The sequence below is a fragment of the Aotus nancymaae genome, unplaced genomic scaffold (assembly GCF_030222135.1).
Source record: "Aotus nancymaae isolate 86718 unplaced genomic scaffold, 86718_ANA_hifiasm-v0.15.2.pri h1tg000098l, whole genome shotgun sequence".
Lineage (NCBI taxonomy): Eukaryota > Metazoa > Chordata > Mammalia > Primates > Aotidae > Aotus > Aotus nancymaae.
In genome coordinates this window covers 2,358,066-2,377,681 of record NW_026988513.1, presented here as the reverse complement: position 1 = coordinate 2,377,681, position 19,616 = coordinate 2,358,066, and the positions used below count along the sequence as shown (strand labels likewise).

The 19,616-nt window shown below is 38.3% G+C and overlaps 1 pseudogene; it reads right to left on the bottom strand.

The window, feature by feature from the left end:
* Positions 1–19,094: 19,094 nt before the first annotated feature.
* LOC135271924 (U6 spliceosomal RNA) lies at positions 19,095–19,188 on the bottom strand (annotated as a pseudogene).
* Positions 19,189–19,616: the final 428 nt, after the last annotated feature.

Sequence of the window (19,616 nt, the reverse complement as noted above, 5' to 3'; positions counted from 1 at the left end):
ATCTCAAAGTTCTCTTTTATTTTGAACATAATCACACTCAAAGTACTCTTTTATAAAAAATATACTCCCTCTCAAAGTACTCTTTCATTTTGAATATAATCACACTAAATATACTCTTTTATAAAAGACATACTTCCTCTCAAAGTACTCTTTTATTTTGAATATACTCAGAGTCAATGTATTCTTTTATAAAAAATATACTCTCTCTCAAAATACTCTTTTATTTTGAATATAATCATACTCAAAGTACTCTTTTATAAAAAAATACACTCCCTCTCAATGTACTCTGTCATTTTGAATATAATCACACTCAAAATAATCTTTTATAAAAAATATACTCCTTTCAACGTCCTCTTTTATAAAAAATACACTCCCTCTCAAAGTACTCTTTTATTTTGAATATAATCTCACTAAAAATACACTTTTTTAAACAATATACTCCCTTTCACCGTCCTCTTTTATAAAAAATATATTCCCACTCAAGGTACATTTTATTTTGAATATAATCAAACACAAACTACTCTTTTATAAAAATTATACTGCCTCTCAAAGTACTCTTTTATTTTGAAAATACCACACTCAAAGTACTCTTTTAAAAAAATATGCTCCCTCTCAAGGTACTCTTTTATTTTGAATATAATCACACTCCAAGTATTCTTTTATACAAAATATACTCCCTCTCGAAATACTGTTTTATTCTAAATATAATCACACTCAGATTACTCTTTTATTAAAAATATACTCCCTCTCAAAGTACTCTTTTATTTTGAATATAATCACACTCAAAATACACTTGTATAAATAATATAGTCCCTTTCAACGTCCTCTTTGTAAAAAATATACTCCCTCTCAAAGTACTCTTTTATTCTGAATATAATCACACTCAATGTACTCTTTCATTGTAAATGTACTGCCTCTCAAGGTACTCTTTTATTTTGAATATAATCATACACAAAGTACTCTTTTATAATAAATATACGCCCTTTCAACTTCTTCTTTTATAAAAAATATACTCACTCGTGTGTGGATTCAGCAGTCTGCAAACACTTCCTGTGCAGAATCCCAAAACAGGCATTTCCAGCCCAATACCGGCATATGTAAGAAATAGCACTAAGACTGCGTCTAAAACTCAGGAGAAACATTTCTTTTAAACTGCTCTGCTGTGCGTTCATTCACCTAAGAGATTTGAATCTATGTTTAGATTCAGCGAGTTAGAAACCCGTTTCTTCTAGGAGCCGCATTTGGATATTCCAGAGTGAATGGGAGTATAGGCTGTAAAGACAAATATCTGCTTCTAAAACTAGAACGCAGCCATCTAACAGAATGATTGTCAATGTGTGCATTCAGCTTACCGTTAAACTAGTGTGTGGCTTTGGCTGTCTGAAAACACTTTCTGTGCAGAATCCCAAAACAGGCATCTCTAGCCCAATACCAGCATATATAAGAAATAGCAGCCAGACTATGTCTAAAACTCAGGAGAAACATTTCTTAAAAACTGCTCTGCTGTGCTTCCCTTTACCTAAGAGCGTTGAATCTATGGTTAGATTCAGTGAGTTAGAAACCCGATTCTTCCAGGAGCTCCGTTTGGATATTACAAAGTGAATGCGAGTAGAGACTGTAAAGAGAAATATCTGCTTCTAAAATGAAAATACAACTATCTAACAGAATGGTTGTCAATGTGTGCATTCAACTTAGAGAGTTAAACTCATGTGTGAATTCAGCAGTCTGCAAACACTTTCTGTGCAGAATCTCAAAACAGGCGTTTCCAACCCAATACCGGCATATGTAAGAAATAGCAGTAAAACTGCGTCTAAAACTCAGGAGAACCTTTTCTTTCAAAGTGCTCTGCTGTGCATTCCTTCACCTAAGAGAATTGAATCTATGTTTAGATTCAGCGAGTTAGAAACACGTTTCTTCTAGGAGCTGCGTTGGCATATTCCAGAGTGAATGGGATTATAAGCTGTAAAGAGAAATATATGCTTCTAAAACCAAAACAGAGCTCTCTAATTGAATGGTTGTCAATGTGTGCATTCAACTTACAGAGTTGAACTCATGTGTGGATTCAGCAGTTTGGAAACCCTTTCTGTGCAGAATCTCAAAACAGGCGTTTCCAACCCAATACCGGCATATGTAAGAAATAGCAGTAAGACCTCGTCTAAAACTCAGAATAAATGATTCTTTCAAACTGCTCTGCTGTGTGTTCGTTCACCTAAGAGAGTTGAATCTATGTTTAGATTCAGCGAGTTAGAAACGCATTTCTTCTAGGAGCTGCATTGGGATATTCCAGAGTGAATGGGACTATATGCTGTAAACAGAAATATCTGCTTCTAAAACAAAAACGGAGCTATCTAACTGAATGGTTGTCAATGTGTGCATTCAACGTACAGAGTTTAACTCATGTGTGGATTCAGCAGTTTGGAAACCCTTTCTGTGCAGAATCTCAAAACAGGAATTTCTAGCCCAATATCGGCATATGTAAGAAACAGCAGTAAGACTTCGTCTAAAATTCAGGAGAAACGTTTCTTTCAAACTGCTCTGCTATGTGTTCGTTCAACTAAGAGAGTTGAATCTATGTTTCGATGCAACAAGTTAAAATCACGTTTCTTCTCGGAGCTGCGTTGGGATATTCCAGAGTGAATGGGACTATATGCTGTAAAGAGAAATATCTGCTTCTAAAACCAAAACGGAGCTATCTAACAGAGTTGTTGTCAATGTGTGCATTCAACTTATAGATTTAATCTCATGTGTGGGTTCAGCAGTTTGGAAACACTTTCTGTGCAGAATCTCAAAACAGGCATTTCCAGCCCAATACTGGCATATGTAAGAAGCAGCAGTAAGACTTCGTCTAAAACTCAGGAAAAATGTTTCTTTCAAACTGCCCTGCTGTGTGTTCGTTCACCGAAGAGAGTTGAATTCATGTTTAGATTCAGCGAGTTAGAAACCCGTTTCTTCTAGGAGCTGCGTTGGGATATTCCAGAGTGAATGGGAGTATAGGCTGTAAAGAGGAATATCTGCTTCTAAAACCAAAACGCAGCTATCTAACAGAATGGTTGTCAACGTGTGCATTCAACTTACAGAGTCAAACTCGTGTGTGGATTCAGCAGTCTGCAAACACTTTCTGTGCAGATTCCCAAAACAGGCATTTCCAGCCCAATACCGGCATACATAGGAAATAGCAGTAAGTCTGCGTCTAAAACTCAGGAGAAACATTTCTTCCAAACAGCTCTGCTGTGTAATCATTCACCTAAGAGAGTTGAATCTATGTTTAGATTCAGCAAGTTAGAAACACGTTTCTTCTAGGAGCTGCGTTTGGATATTCCAGAGTAAATGGTAGTATAGGCTGGAAAGAGAAATATGTGCTTCTAAAACCAAAACGCAGCTATCTAACAGAATGGTTGTCAATGTGTGCATTCAACTCACAGAGTTAAACTCATGTGTGGATTCAGCAGTCTGCAAACCCTTTCTGTGCAGAATCTCAAACAGGCATTTCCAACACATTAGCGGCATATATAATAAATAACAGTAAGACTGCGTCTAAAACCCAGGAGAATCTTTTCTTTCAAAGTGCACTGCTGTGCGTTCATTCACCTAAAAGAGTTGAATCTATGTTTAGATTCAGCGAGTTAGAAACCCGATTCTTCTAGGAGTTGCGTTTGCATATTCCAGAGTGAATGGGAGTATAGGCTGGAAAGAGAAATATCTGCTTCTAAAACCAAAACGCAGCTATCTAACAGAATGGTTGTCAATGCATGCATTCAACTTACAGAGTTAATATCGTGTGTGCATTCAGCAGTCTGCAAACACGTTCTTTGCAGAGTCTCAAAACAGGCATTTCCAGCCCAATACCTGGATATATAAGAAATAGCAGTAAGACTGCATCTAAAACTCAAGAGAAACATTTCTTTCAAATTGCTCCACTGTGCATTCGTTCACCTAACAGAGTTGAATCTATGTTTAGATTCAGTGAGTTAGAAACCCATTTCTTCTAGGAGCTGCATTTGGATATTCCGGAGTGAATAGGAATATGGTCTGTAAAGAGCAATACCTGCTTCTAAAACCAAAACGCAGGTATCTAACAGAATGGTTGTCAATGTGCTCATTCAACTTAGAGTTAAACTCATGTGTGGATTCAGCAGTTTGGAAACGCTTCCTGTGCAGAATCTCAAAACAGGCATTTCCAGCCCAATACCGGCATATGTAAGAAACAGCAGTAAGACTTCATCTAAAACTCCGGAGAAATGTTTCTTTCAAACTGCTCTGTTGTGTGTTCGTTCACCTAAGAGAGTTGAATCTATATTTAGATTCAGCGAGTTAGAAACATGTTTCTTCTGGAGCGCATTGGAATACTCCAGAGTGAATGGGACTATATGCTGTAAAGAGAAATATCAGCTTCTAAAACCAAAATGGAGCTATCTACCAGAATGGTTGTCAATGTGTGCATTCAACTTACAGAGTTAAACTCGTGTGTAGATGCAGCAGTTTGGAAACCCTTTCTGTACAGAATCTCAAAAGAGGCGTTTCCAGCCCATTGCCGGCATATAAGAAATAGCAGTCAGGGCTGCCCAATAACACCAGTATACATGGTGGCTCCAAACATTCAGAGAATTCCCACTGCCATTATCTACGGGGCCAGTTGCATACCATTTGCTACTCTGGCCACAGCCACGATCTCCACACTACAGAAGAACACGGCAGCTGCAGCCGCCGTGTATGGAGGATATGCAGGCTACATACCTCAGGCCTTTCCCACTGCTGCCATTCAGGTCCCCATTCCCGACGTCTACCAGACATACTAAGGCTGGTGACCAGAGTGAAGGCAGACCACACAATCGCCACTGAAGGAACGCTTGACTATTTATGAAGAAGGAACGTGTTGGATTAGCACGTGCAACCTGAAAGTTAAGAATGTTCAGATGTATTCCCGAAATATTTTATATATATGAAGTTTTCACTCGGTTTTTAAGACTATTTTCAACTTAGCAGGCCTGCGTTCATACATTTCCAAAAGACTGGCCTGACTCGTGCCTTCATAGCATCTTTTAAAAATTTGTGTACTATACCACATTTGTATACAGGTTTTTGTTGTTGTTTTAAGGATATATTTTTGGTATGAAGGTTATTTTCTTAACTTCTGCACTACAGAGATTTCTATTTTGTAGTACCGTCAATAATATATCAACTATATATTGAAAAAGCACACTTGAGCAGCTAGGGAACTATTTTGAAAAATAGATTCAATATTTAAAGATACAAACAGTAGTGCTTAAAAGTACTACATAAAACATTATTTTAAAGGTTATACTGGAAAGTGCAAATTTTCAAATGAGGAAAACCTCTGTATTTCTTCTGGCATTAAGGGTTGATGGTGTCACCATGTGTCAGCCATGGCGGGTACTATTTTTTAAAAGAAATTAAACACTCAATCTCTCCTTAAGCCAACATTGAAAAGACTTGCCACACTCCTGAGTCCAAACAAACACCGGAACGCTGTCCTCTGCCACCATTAGCCGGGGCTCATTCTCCATGTGCCTTAGCCTTGAACATGCCCCCAAGACCCGCACCTCTCATCTCTTCCCCTCCTCCCCAAATTCACAGCCCCATCACAATGTCTGGCAAGTCTAGGACTGATGAATAGCTCTGATAGAAGAGCTGGTGGCTTTTATACTTCTTCCTGGGTTTTTGTTGGAGATTGTTGTTTCGTTGTATGTGTTTTTTTTTTTGTTTGGTTGGGGAATTATTATCTTCTATGTGTGCTATTTTCAGTAGCAGAGTAAGCACAGGTTTTAATCAGGTTGCATAAGACACCTTTGCATAGCTATTTAATTGCCCATTATAAAACTTTAATGCCATTTTTAATGCTTTTATTTGTTTTTGAAGTATGAGTTTGTAGGGACAAAGAATGTATGTGATTGTAGACAATACCCCCCAGAGACTCTTGTCAGCAGAAAGTGATGCTTCTAGTTGCCTTATCAAGTTTCATGCAGAAATGTCCATGGTCCTCAAGGATGTTGGAAACATTATGTTTATTAAATGGGCCTCTCTTCTCTTGCCATGCAGTTGATGGGCAAACTGAATTGGGGTGTACACATCCAGGAGGAGGAAGGGAGACCTGGAGAAGTTTAAAGGTAGTTTGTAAATATCTTCTAATGCTTGTTTTTGGTCCTTTTATGTTGCAGAAGTTTATGATATGTAGTTTAATGCCAAATGAAACCATTTTATTACAATGTTATTAAAAAGGTTTGTTTTATTAGGAAGTTAATGTATTGTTGCAGTGTTTTGTGCCAGCTTAAAGGCTTTTTGTTTAGCATTGTGAATGTAAAATATAGTAAAATGTTAAGATTGTCATCTACTTTTTTTTTTTTAAATATATCAACTTGGAATTTTTTTTAAAGGCTCAATCAAGGAAGTGAGGTGTGCAATAAGGTAGCAAGTACGCAGTTGCATTTTTATGTCATGTTGGAGATCCATACAATCTTTCCACTCATGGGTTTTTTGTTGATGACTGAATTCTTGTGGATTAATAAGAGGATCATGCCCCTAGCAAGTGCTTTCGTTTTGTTTTAAATTAAGAGATTCCCAAATGCCTTCCCCCCGACTCATCTTGAGATGAGTTTTTATATATAAGCAATATTTATTTAACTATTCTATAAAATTATTGAGTGCCTGCTGAGGCCTTTAAATATTCCTAACTTTCCTTTCCATCATTCTCAAATGACATAAAGTAATTGTGCAATGTTCCTGATGATGTACCACACAAGCTGCATTCAAACTCAAACCTATTGGAATGAGTGACTCAACAAAATGTAATTCAGATCAGATCCTCATGCTTTGTGCGAAAAAAAGTACTCTCCTTCTAGTGAAGGATTGTCACAGAGGTTCACTGGATGAAACTCTAACCCAGTATTCTTACTGTATTTTACATATGCCTGTAAATTATTTGCAAAAAAAAAAAAAAGAAGAAGAAGAAAAGAAAAGAATGAAAGAAAATTAAAAAACAATGATGCCTTAACATGGCAACCACCAAACTCCCTTAAAAACAACTGTTGGTGACACAGCCAGTTAAGTATCAGTGAGCTACCTACCTGGGACTTATCTGTTCCTATCGTTTCAAAACTATTTCATGTACACCACTGAGGTAAGTTTATAACTTGAAATGTGAACTTTTTTTTTTTAGGGTTAAGAATAAACTATATAAATGTAAAAAAAAAAAACTGAAAAACACACGAAATGGTAAAGAGCATCAACATAATGAAGAATCTGCATCAACCAATGGGCAAAACGGCCAGCTAGCATGAAAATGGCAGGATCAAATTCACACATAACAATATTAACCCTAAACGTAAATGAACTAAATGCCCCAATCAAAAGACACAGATTGGCAAATTGGATAAAAAGCCAAAACCCATCAGTGTGCTGTATCCAGGAAACCCATCTCACATGCAAGGACACACGAAGGCTCAAAATAAAGGGATGGAGGAAGATTTACCAAGCAAATGGAGAGCAAAAAAAGCAGAAGTTGCAATTCTCATCTCTGATAAAATAGACTTTAAAGCAACAAAGATCAAAAGAGACAAAGAAGGACATTAAATAATGGTAAAAGGATCAATGCAACAGGAAGAGCTAACGATCCTAAATATATATGCACCTAATACAGGAGCACCCAGATACATAAGGCAAGTTCTTAATGACTTACAAAGAGACTTAGACTCCCACACATTAATAGTGGGAGACTTCAACACACCATTGTCAATATTAGACAGATCAATGGGACAGAAAATTAACAAGGATATCCAGGACTTGAACTCAGACCTGGAACAAGCAAACCTAATAGACATTTACAGAACTCTCCACCCCAAATCCACAGAATATACATTCTTCTCAGCACCACATCACGCCTACTCTAAAATTGACCACATAATTGGAAGTAAATCACTCCTCAGCAAATGCAAAAGAATGGAAATCATAACAGTCTCTCAGACCACAGTGCAATCAAGTTAGAACTCAGAATTCAGAAACCAACCCAGAACCGCACAGCCTCATGGAAAATGAACAACTTTCTCCTGAATGTTGACTGGAAAAACCAAGAAATGAAGGCAGAAATAAAGATGTTCTTCAAAAACAATGAGAACGAAGACACCACATACCAGAATCTCTGGAGCACATTTAAAGCAGTCTCTAGAGGAAAATATATAGCAATAAGTGCCCACATGAGAAGAAAGGAGAGATCTAAAATTGACACCCTATCGTCAAAATTGAAAGAGCTAGAAGAGCAAGATCAAAAAAACTCAAAACCTAGAAGACAAGAAATAACTAAGATCAAAGCAGAATAGAAGGAGATACAGACACGAAAAACCCTTCAAAATATCAATAAATCCAGGAGCTAGTTTTTTGAAAAGATCAACAAAATAGACAGAACACTAGCCAGATTAATAAAAAAGAAAAGAGAGAATAACCAAATGGATGCAATAAAAAACCATACAGGGGATATCACCACAGATTCCACAGAAATTCAAACCATCACCAGAGATTATTACAAACAACTCTATGCACATAAACTAAAAAACCTGGAAGAAATGGATGAATTCCTGGACACTTGCCTCCTCCCAAGCCTAAACCAGGAAGAAGTCAAAACCCTGAATAGACCAATAACAAGGTCTGAAGTCGAGGCAGCAATTAAGAGCCTACCACCCAAAAAAAGCCCAGGTCCAGATGGGTTCACAGCTGAATTCTACCAGACATACAAAGAGGAACTGGTACCATCCTTTCTGAAACTATTCCAAATAATCCAAAAAGAGGGAATCCTTTCCAAATCCTTTTATCAGACCAATATCATCCTGATACCAAAACCCAGCAGAGACTCAACAAGAAAATAAAACTACAGGCCAATATCCATGATGAACATAGATGCAAAAATCTTCCATAAAATACTGGCAAGTCGATTACAACAACACATCAAAAAGCTTATCCACCATGATCAAGTAGGATTCATCCCGGGGATGCAAGGCTGGTTCAATATACGCAAGTCTATAAATGTAATTCACCACATAAGCAGAACCAAAGACAAAAACCACATGATTATCTCAATTGATGCAGCGAAGGCTTTTGACAAAATTCAACAGCCCTTCATGATAAAAACTCTCAATAAACTAGGTATCGACAGAACATATCCCAAAACAATAAAAGCTATTTATGACAAACCAACAGCCAATATCATACTGAATGGGCAAAAACAGGAAGCATTCATTTTGAAATCTGGCACTAGACAAGGATGTCCTCTCTCACCACTCCTATTCAATATAGTACTGGAAGTTCTAGCCAGAGCAATCAGGCAAGAAAAAGAAATAAAAGGTATTCAATTAGGAAAGGAGGAAGTCAAATTGTCTCTATTTGCAGACGACATGATTGTATATCTAGAAGACCCCATCATCTCAGCCCAAAAGCTCCTGAAACTGATAAGCAACTTCAGCAAAGTCTCAGGATACAAAATCAATGTGCAAAAATCAAAAGCATTCCTATACACCAATAACAGACTTAAAGAGAGAGAAATCAAGAATGAACTGCCATTCACAATTGCTACAAAGAGAATAAAATATCTAGGAATACAACTAACAAGGAACGTAAAGGACCTCTTCAAGGAGAACTATGAACCACTGCTCAATGAAATAACAGAGGACACAAACAGATGGAGAAACATTCCGTGTTCATGGTTAGGAAGAATTAATATCGTGAAAATGGCCATACTGCCCAAAGTAATTTACAGATTCAACGCTATCCCCATCAAGCTACCATTGACCTTCTTCACAGAACTGGAAAAAACCACCTTAAACTTCATATAGAACCAAAAGAGAGCCCGCATAGCCAAGTCAATTCTAAGCAAAAAGAACAAAGCGGGAGGCATCACACTACCGGACATCAAACTATACTACAAGGCTACAGTAATCAAAACAGCATGGTACTGGTACCAAAACAGAGATATAGACCAATGGAACAGAACAGAGGACTCGGAGGCAACACAACATATCTACAACCATCCAATCTTTGACAAACCTGACAAAAACAAGCAATGGGGAAAGGAGTCCCTGTTTAATAAATGGTGTTGGGAAAACTGGCTAGCCATATGCAGAAAGCAGAAACTGGACCCCTTCCTGACACCTTACACTAAAATTAACTCCAGATGGATTAAAGACTTAAACATAAGACCTAACACCATAAAAACCCTGGAAGAAAACCTAGGCAAAACCATTCAGGACATAGGCGTAGGCAAGGACTTCATGACCAAAACACCAAAAGCATTGGCAACAAAAACCAAAATAGACAAATGGGACCCAATCAAACTCCACAGCTTCTGCACAGCAAAAGGAACAGTCACTAGAGTGAATCGGCAACCAACAGAATGGGAAAAAATTTTTGCAGCTTACCCATCTGACAAAGGGCTGATTTCCAGAATCTGCAAAGAACTAAAGCAGATTTACAAGAAAAAAACAAACAAGCCCATTCAAAAGTGGGCGAAGGAAATGAACAGATACTTTACAAAAAAAGACATACATGAGGCCAACAAACATATGAAAAAATGCTCATCATCACTGATCATTAGAGAAATGCAAATCAAAACTGCATTGAAATACCATCTCATGCCACTTAGAAGGGCGATCATTAAAAAATCTGGAGACAACAGATGCTGGAGAGGATGTGGAGAAATAGGAACACTTTTACACTGTTGGTGGGAGTGTAAATTAGTTCAACCATTGTGGAAGACAGTATGACAATTCCTCAAGGACCTAGAAATAGAAATTCCATTTGACCCAGCAATCCCATTACTGGGTATATATCCAAAGGATTATAAATCGTTCTACTATAAGGACACATGCACACGAATGTTCATTGCAGCACAGTTTACAATAGCAAAAACCTGGAACCAACCCAAATGCCCATCGATGATAGAGTGGACAGGGAAAATGTGGCACATATACACCATGGAATATTATGCAGCCATCAAAAACGATGAGTTCGCGTCCTTTGTAGGGACATGGATGAACCTGGAAACCATCATTCTCAGCAAACTTACACAAGAACACAAAATCAAACACCACATGTTCTCACTCATAGGTGGGTGTTGAACAATGAGAACACATGGACACAGGGAGGGGAGCACTATACACTGGGGTCTGTTGGGGGGAAATAGGGGAGGGACAGCGGGGGGTGGGGAGTTGGGGAGAGATATAATGGGGAAAAATGCCAGATATAGGTGAAGGGGAGGAAGGCAGCAAATCACACTGCCACGTATGCACCTATGCAACAATCTTGCATGTTCTTCACATGTACCCCAAAACCTAAAATGCATTAAAAAAAATCTAATTTTAGCTGTAAAGCTCATATTACAAAATTCACAAAAATGTAAATTTTATCATTTAAAAAGTACATTTTCAGTTAGTTTTTTTTTCTTTTGTTTTTCTTTTCTTTTTTTTTTTTTTTTTTTTTTTTCCTGACAGCCTTTCTCTGTCACTCAGGCTGGAGTGCAGTGGTGTGATCTCCACTTACTACAACCTCTGCCTCCCAGGTTCAAGTGATTCTCCTGCCTCAGCCTCTCGTGTAGCTGAGACTACAGGGGCCCACCAGTACGTCCAGCTAATTTTTGCATTTTTACTAGAGATGGAGTTTTACTATGTTAGTCAGGCTTGTCTCAAACTCCCGACCTCAGAAGATCTGCATGCCTTGGCCTCCCAAAGTGCTGGGATTACAGGCGTGAGCCAGCTCACCTGGTCATTCTTTTTTTTTTTTTTTTTTCAGACAGGATCTCACTCTGTTGCCCTGGCTGGAGTGAAGTGGCACAATGATAGTCTAGAGCTTTCTGTGATTAAAAGCATGGGCAGGGCCAGGAGTGTTGGCTCACACCTGTAATTCTCTAATTCAGCACATTGGAAAGCCGAGGCAAGTGGATCATCTGAGGTTAAGAGTTCGACATCAGCCCAGTCACATGGTGAAACCCCATCGCTACTAAAAATACAAAAAGTAGCTGGGTGTGGTGGCATGCGTCTGTAGTCCCAGTTACTTGGGAGGCTGAGGCAGAAGAATCACTTGAACCCAGGAGGCAGAGATTGCAGTGAACCAATATTGTGCCACTGCACTACATCCTGGGCTACAGAGTGAGACTCTGTGTCAAAAAATAATGGAAAAAAAGAAGAAAGAAAAAAGAAAGAGAGAGAGGGAAGGAAGGAAGGAGGGAAGGAAGGGAGGGAGGGAGGGAGGGAGGGAGGGAGGGAGGAAGGAAGGAAGGGAGGGAAGGAAGGAAAGAAGAAAAACAGTGCTCTTATCTTTTTTATTTCCAACAGGAGTTTGACTTTAAGATGATTTTTGTGTGCTTATGGTTAAATGTATTACTCTACATTATAAGTTGAATATTGCATATTATTCATCATATAGAAGTCCATCTAGCACTACAACCACAGTTTAAAACAGATCAATAGTGTGAACTAAAAAACAAAACTTGTGAAAATACCTATATTATGCCCCCAATTGATGTAAATTACATAGTAAGTATATTGCCTTTGTAATTTTTGAAAATGTTTACTTTTTTTTATTTCCATCTCTTTTGGTGTGACATGGCAGAAAGAACAATGTGTATACCCATACAAATACCTGCTGATGGAGACACAGTTAAGTATATCTTTCAAATATAACTCCACATTTTGTACTTCAGTAAGATTACATAGCTTCAAAATATTGACTCGATATACTGATGTAGGCTTAGATAATAAAGTCTTGTTTGTTTTGTTTGAGCATGAATTAGATTTTACACTAATTGGAGTTAAATATCAACGGTGTTTTAGATAATTGTTACATGTTTTCTGAGTCCGACAGCCTTGTTAGCACTGCAGAAGACTATTTCTATTTAATACCAAAAAAATTCCAGGTAAAGCTTCTAAATCTCCCAATAAGTGAGAACAGTGCTGTTTTGATTGAGATATATGCAGAATGTATGTGCTGACTAGAAATAATCTTTCAATGATGTTATTTTAGCAAATGGTTGGATGACTGCTTGCTGATTGCTTTAGTTAGTGTGAGGTAGGACGAAGGTTTTGTTTGTTTGTTGTTTTTTTTTTGAGACAGAGTTTCGCTCTTGTTACCCAGGCTGGAGTGCAATGGCGCGATCTCGGCTCACCGCAACCTCCGCCTCCTGGGTTCAGGCAATTCTCCTGCCTCAGCCTCCTGAGTAGCTGGGATTACAGGCACGCGCCACCATGCCCAGCTAATTTTTTGTATTTTTAGTAAAGATGGGGTTTCACCACGTTGACCAGGATGATCTCGATCTCTTGACCTCGTGATCCACCCACCTCGGCCTCCCAAAGTGCTGGGATTACAGGCGTGAGCCACCACGCCCGGCGGGTGCATATCTTTTTCCACGTGTGCTTCCAGGGACCTGACCAGAGGGCAGTCTGGTAGAGGACAGAGTTGAAGCCTGGGGCCTGCTGGCCTTGGAGGCTGCAGGGAGAGAGACTCAGCCCTGCTGGGCCTGGGTGTAACCTCAAGATCGAGAACATCAGACAGCAGGAAGGAGCTCCTCACCCAGCAGAGTAAAACTGGGGCCACCCTGAGGTCCCGCAAGGGGAGTTCGAGGCCAGGCGGGTGCAAGGCAGACGTGCCAGCCTGCAACTGCCCAGGAGGCCTGGCCCTGGCTTCTCTTGTCCCCAGGGAGAGGAGGGCCTGCCCGGGGCTCCGCCTTCCTTTCTTGACTCCCATTAGTCATCTCTCTCTAATTTAAAGTTTTTTTATGGTATTAATTTTTCAGCACACAATCTTTTTTTATTTCCTTTTTTTCGTTTTTTTTTATTGCATTTTAGGTTTTGGGGTACATGTGAAGAACATGCAAGATTGTTGCATAGGTGCATACGTGGCAGTGTGATTTGCTGCCTTCCTCCCCTTCACCTATATGTGGCATTTCTCCCCATGCTATCTCTCCCCAACTCCCCACTCCCCGCTGTCTCTCCCCTATTTCCCCCCAACAGACTCCAGTGTGTGATGCTCCCCTCCCTGTGTCCATGTGTTCTCATTGTTCAACACCTGCCTATGAGTGAGAACACGCAGTGTTTGATTTTCTGTTCTTGTGTCAGTTTGCTGAGAATGATGGTTTCCAGGTTCATCCATGTTCCTACAAAGGACGTGAACTTATCGTTCTTTATGGCTGCATAATATTCCATGGTGTATATGGTCAGCACACAATCTTAAACACATACATGAAGAAAGTGGTACTGTCATAATGCCATGTGAAAATTCTACCAGCAAAAGATTATGTAAAAATATTATGACCAGGCAAGGTGGCTCATGATTGTAATCCCAGCACTTTGGGAGGCCGAGGTGGGCAGATCACCTGAGGTCAGGAGTTTGAGACCCGGCTGACCAACATGGTGAAACCCGGTCTCTACTAAAAATTCAAAAATTAGCCAGGCATGGTGTGGGCACCTGTAATCCCAGTTACTCAGGAGGCTGAGGCAGGAGAATCGCTGGACCCTGGGAGGCAAGATTGCAGTAAACAGAGATCGCGCCACTACATTCCAGCCTGGGTGACAGCAAGACTCTGTCTCAAAATATATATATATTATGCTACCTGGCCAGGTATCGTGGCTCTTGCCTGCAATCCCAGCACTTTGGGAGACCAAGGTGGGCAGATCACCTGAAGTCAGGAGTTCGAGGCCAGCCTGGCCAACATGGTGAAACTCCATCTCTACGAAAAATATAAAAATTAGCCGGGCACGGTGGCACATGCCAGTAATCCTAGCTACTAGGGAGGCCGAGGCAGGAGAATTTCTTGAACTCAGGAGGCAGAGGTTGCAGTGAGTCTAGATTGCCCCACTGCACTCCAGCCTGGGCAACAGATATATATGTGTATATGTGTGTATTTATTTACATAAATATATGTGTTTTTATATATAAATATATAATAAATATTATATATTTATATATATATATAATACACTTTTTAATATAAAATATAGGAAAGTCCTCTGTTCTCTCTACAACCCAGCACTTTGGGAAGCCTAGGAGGGCAGATTACCTGAGGTCAAGAGTTGAGTCGGCCTGGCGAACATGGTGAAACCTCGTCTCTACTAAAAATACAAAAAGTAGCTGAGCGTTGTGGAAGACGCCTGTAATCTCAGATACTCCAGAGGCTTAGGCAGGAGAATTGCTTGAACCCTGGAGGCAGAAGTTGCGGTGAGCGGAGATTGTGCCACTGCACTTCAGCCTGGGCAAAGAAAGCAAAACCCCATCTCAAAAAAAAACAAAAACAAAAATTCAAACATTTGCTTGATTTAACTATTTAAAGCTGTTGTCTAGCAATAGACCCATTTTACAAAAACTGAGACAAACTGTTGTAAATACAATAGTAATTAAGGATTACTTAGAAAATCAAAAAAGTTTTACCTTGAAGATAAATTAATGTTTTTTAATGTCCCACATTTAGTTAACTAATAAAAAGTGTTTACCTTGGATTCCTTTAAATAAGAAGCATCAATATTTGGTTAAGTATTTGGATGCTAAGCATTCAAACATGATTACGAGTGGAAAACTTTAAAACTGCGATGAACCACAGCCAAATTAAAATCAGTTAGAAACTAAACTGAAGCATCTCAAAACATATCTTTAGTTATTAGGCAATAATATTCCATTTATATAATCTATTTTAAATGCAGGTTTTAAATAAATTTAAAATGTGTCCTCTCTTCACTAACATAATAAAGATAATTTTTATCTTTATGTTAACAATTATCTTTAACATAATAAAGATTATTATGTTATCTTTATGTTAGTAATTATGTTATCTAAAACAGATAATTCTGACCTTTACTTAACATGCGTAAGTTAATTAAATAATTCAATAAAAACGGAATACAGGAATTATATCAGAAATCTGAAAGCCAAAGCCCAAAAAGTAATAGAACTAACCTTTGACAAGTATTTCTCTGTGCTGCTATTTAAAGTTCCTGAGCTTGAGGTGGGATCCTTAAGTTTTCTCTTGGAATATGATTTCTTTTTTTTTTTTTTTGAATTATTGTCGGGTGGTCGGTTTGCTATGATTTCTGTTGAGACCTAATTATTATTAAGATTTCCAGCAAAAGGTGATGATAGGACTGGCCAAGAGTGTGAGCAGTAAATAAAGATCTGGTCTGCTCTTTCTCCAGATCATAACTAACTTCTGCTAGCCTCTCCTGAGTTCCATGAAGAGTATAAAAGACAAATGCTTAGTGTTTCATGTTTTCCAAAATGATTACTCAATGACTTGCATGTTTTAAAAAGAAGTTGCCCATAAAGTGTTTTAACTCTGAAAATGTGTGAGAGTATGCCTACTGTATGCCATTACAGTTTTTAAATTGGTCTAAAGAAGGACATATGTTTCTAGGGGGATTTCTAACAAACAGGTAATTCAAACAAAGTAGGGAGGGGAGAGAAATGGCTATCAATGACGTACGGCTTAAGTAAGGTAACATTTGCTGCCTTCTGGAATGGCTCTCCATTGGAAGTACTTGTATTTAAAGGATAACTATGTGAGATGATGAATATATTAGTTTGCTTGACTATAGGAACCATCTCACTGTCTATAAACACATCAGAACATCATGTAGTACTCAAATACACACAATAAAATTAAGTGTAAAAAAAGGCGGGCCGGGCGCGGTGGCTCACGCTTGTAATCCCAGCACTTTGGGAGGCCGAGGCGGGTGGATCACGAGGTCGAGAGATCGAGACCATCCTGGTCAACATGGTGAAACCCCGTCTCTACTAAAAATACAAAAAATTAGCTGGGCATGGTGGCCCGTGCCTGTAGTCCCAGCTACTCAGGAGGCTGAGGCAGGAGAATTGCCTGAACCCAGGAGGTGGAGGTTGCGGTGAGCCGAGATCGCGCCATTGCACTCCAGCCTGGGTAACAAGAGCGAGACTCCGTCTCAAAAAAAAAAAGGCTAAAACTATGTGTATTAAGTAAACCAGTTTAGATATTTTTTTTAAAAACCATTCCCTCAAAGACATTTTCAAGCATTTGCTTTCGCCATCCTTGTACATTTCACCTATTATGTGGGGAAACTTAAGCATTTAGCACTGAGGAATCGTTCAGAGCAACAGCTCCTGGGGAGAATGGCTGAGTTGGTGATGAGAGAGCTAAAGCAGGTCCTGAGGCAATTCCCTCCTAAGTTTGTGACCAAGGCACTGGAGGTGGGACCTGCCCTTTCTGTCTTACACATAGCCTCTCAGGATGACCAAGGTGTTACTTTTCACCACTTTGTGAATTATTCTTCCCTTCACCCCTGTATTAATCTTTTTCTGTTTCACAAGTGTGAGTTTACAAAGATTGGGAAACTAATAGGATACCTTGTCTCAAGGCGCCCTCTAGTGATAATACCAAAGACCACAGTCAAGGATAGGGAATGTACTGAGCGCCAGGATGTGCCAAGAGTATTGGTAGTACGGGATCCCTCCCGTGTAAGTTGTAATCATGTTAAAAAATAATAATAATAAGTTAAAATCATTATTTGTATTTTGGGGAATTCTGACAAGCAATTTTGTAACAGTAACACTGTCTAAATTATAAAGCTTCAAAAAATACTTAGCTTAAAGACTAGTAGATCAGGTAAACTACGTAAGAATGTAAGAAAAAAAAAACGTCTAAAACCCAAATCTAGGGGAGAGACATAAGCTGTCCTGGACCAATATGTGAAAGGTAAGTTCATTTAAGGACGTAATTCTCCAAAATTAGCTTTCACTTCCCACTAATCTCATAAACCTGTCTCGCTACAAATGGTGCTTCTCTATTTTGACTTACTTGTTTTAGTTCATTTGACAAAGATTGTCTAACTTTTAATTTTTCTAAATAAAGTTGCTGATATTTGCCTAGTTCAGCTTTATAAAAATCTCCTTGAGTTTTCATTCGGGAGAGTTTGGATTCCAGATTTTAAATTCTGAGTTCCATCTGCCATCTTATTGAAGCAATGTTATCCTCTCTTAATGGCTCTTAACTTTTCTCGTGATACTGCCTGTGTCTAAGACAAACTAAAAGGATACATTTTAAAAATAATTATAACCTGAATAATTATGGTATATTCGTTTCTTTTAGTTTTGAGTCAGTGATCCCAAGAGCACTTCTAAGTATGTTAAAAAAAAAGTTGAAGGTATTTATCAACATCAACTACATTGATCATTTAACCTACATTATAAACATCTGAATCATTCTTACATTAGTACTCATGTAATCTGATCATCCAAAGATTAACAGAATCATTTTAAATTTTTTAAAAACTGAATGTGACTTAAGAACAATTCAGGAGTATGGGATAATTTCTCAATCACATTTTTTTTTTCTTTTCCTAGTGCCATGATGATCTGAAGAATTTGAGACAATGAATATTGAGGTAGTTTGTTATACAGCAATAGATAACTGATAAATATATTTATACTCAATATGGGTTGCTGCCATTTAAAAAAAAAAAAAACAATAGTACAAACTTCTCAAACATGCAGGATGCCTTTGGATCAGCAGGTAGGCGGAAGCTGAAAAGACCTAGAGAAGAATGAGAATGAAAATCAAAAGGGCTTCAGAGAGACTATTAGTCAAAGCCTGGTGGATCTGAAAAGGCTGACAAGAAGAGATTCAAAGCCAGTGAAGAAAACAATAGGCCAGGCACAGTGGCTCATGACTGTAATCCCAGCATTTTGGGAGGCCGAGGCAGGTGGACCACTTGACGTCAGGAGTTCAAAACCAGCCTGGCCAGCATGGTGAAACCCCATCTCCACTAAAAAAAATAAAATAAAATAAACAATTGAATTAAACATTTTATAATATCATTTATAACCTCATAAAAAAAGAAATACAGATAAATCTAATAAAATAAGGAAAGACCTATATACTAACAAAATATTACTGAGAAAATTAAATACTATGTAAATGGAGAGAGAAATTTTTTCAGGAATGGAAAAATTTATTACTTTCAATTTCCTCCCAAATTAATCTATAGGTCTAAGACAATCCCAATCTAGCCAGTGGGATCTTTTTTTTTTTTTTTTTTTTTTTGGATTTTTAGTATTTTAATACAGGTCAAATCAGTGTGTTTAAAAATATGGAATGCTTCACGAATTTGCACGTCATCCTTGCACAGGGGCCATGCTAAACCTTTTTTTTAATTGACAAGCTGATTCTAAAAATAATGTGGAAATGCAGAGAATCTATGCTATCCCAAATAACACTGAAAAAAAGAACAAAATCGGAGGATTCAAGAATTATTATAAACCTATAGTAATCAAAACAGCATAATACTGGTACGGGTTGAGTATCCCTATCCAAAATGCTTGGAACTTAAAGTGTGTTGAATTTCAGATGTTTTCAGATTTTGAAAGTTTGCATATACATGAGGAGATACGTTGGGGATGAGACCCTAGTGTAAATACAAAATACATCTACGTTTCATGTGCACGTCTTTATGCAAATGGCTTGAAGGTAATTTTATACAAAACTATTAATAATTTTGTACACGAAACAAAGTTTCTGTACACGAGGTCAGGTGGGAAATTTTCCATTTTCCATTGTGGCATCATGTTGGAACTCAAAGAGTTTTAAATTTTGGAATTTTCTATTG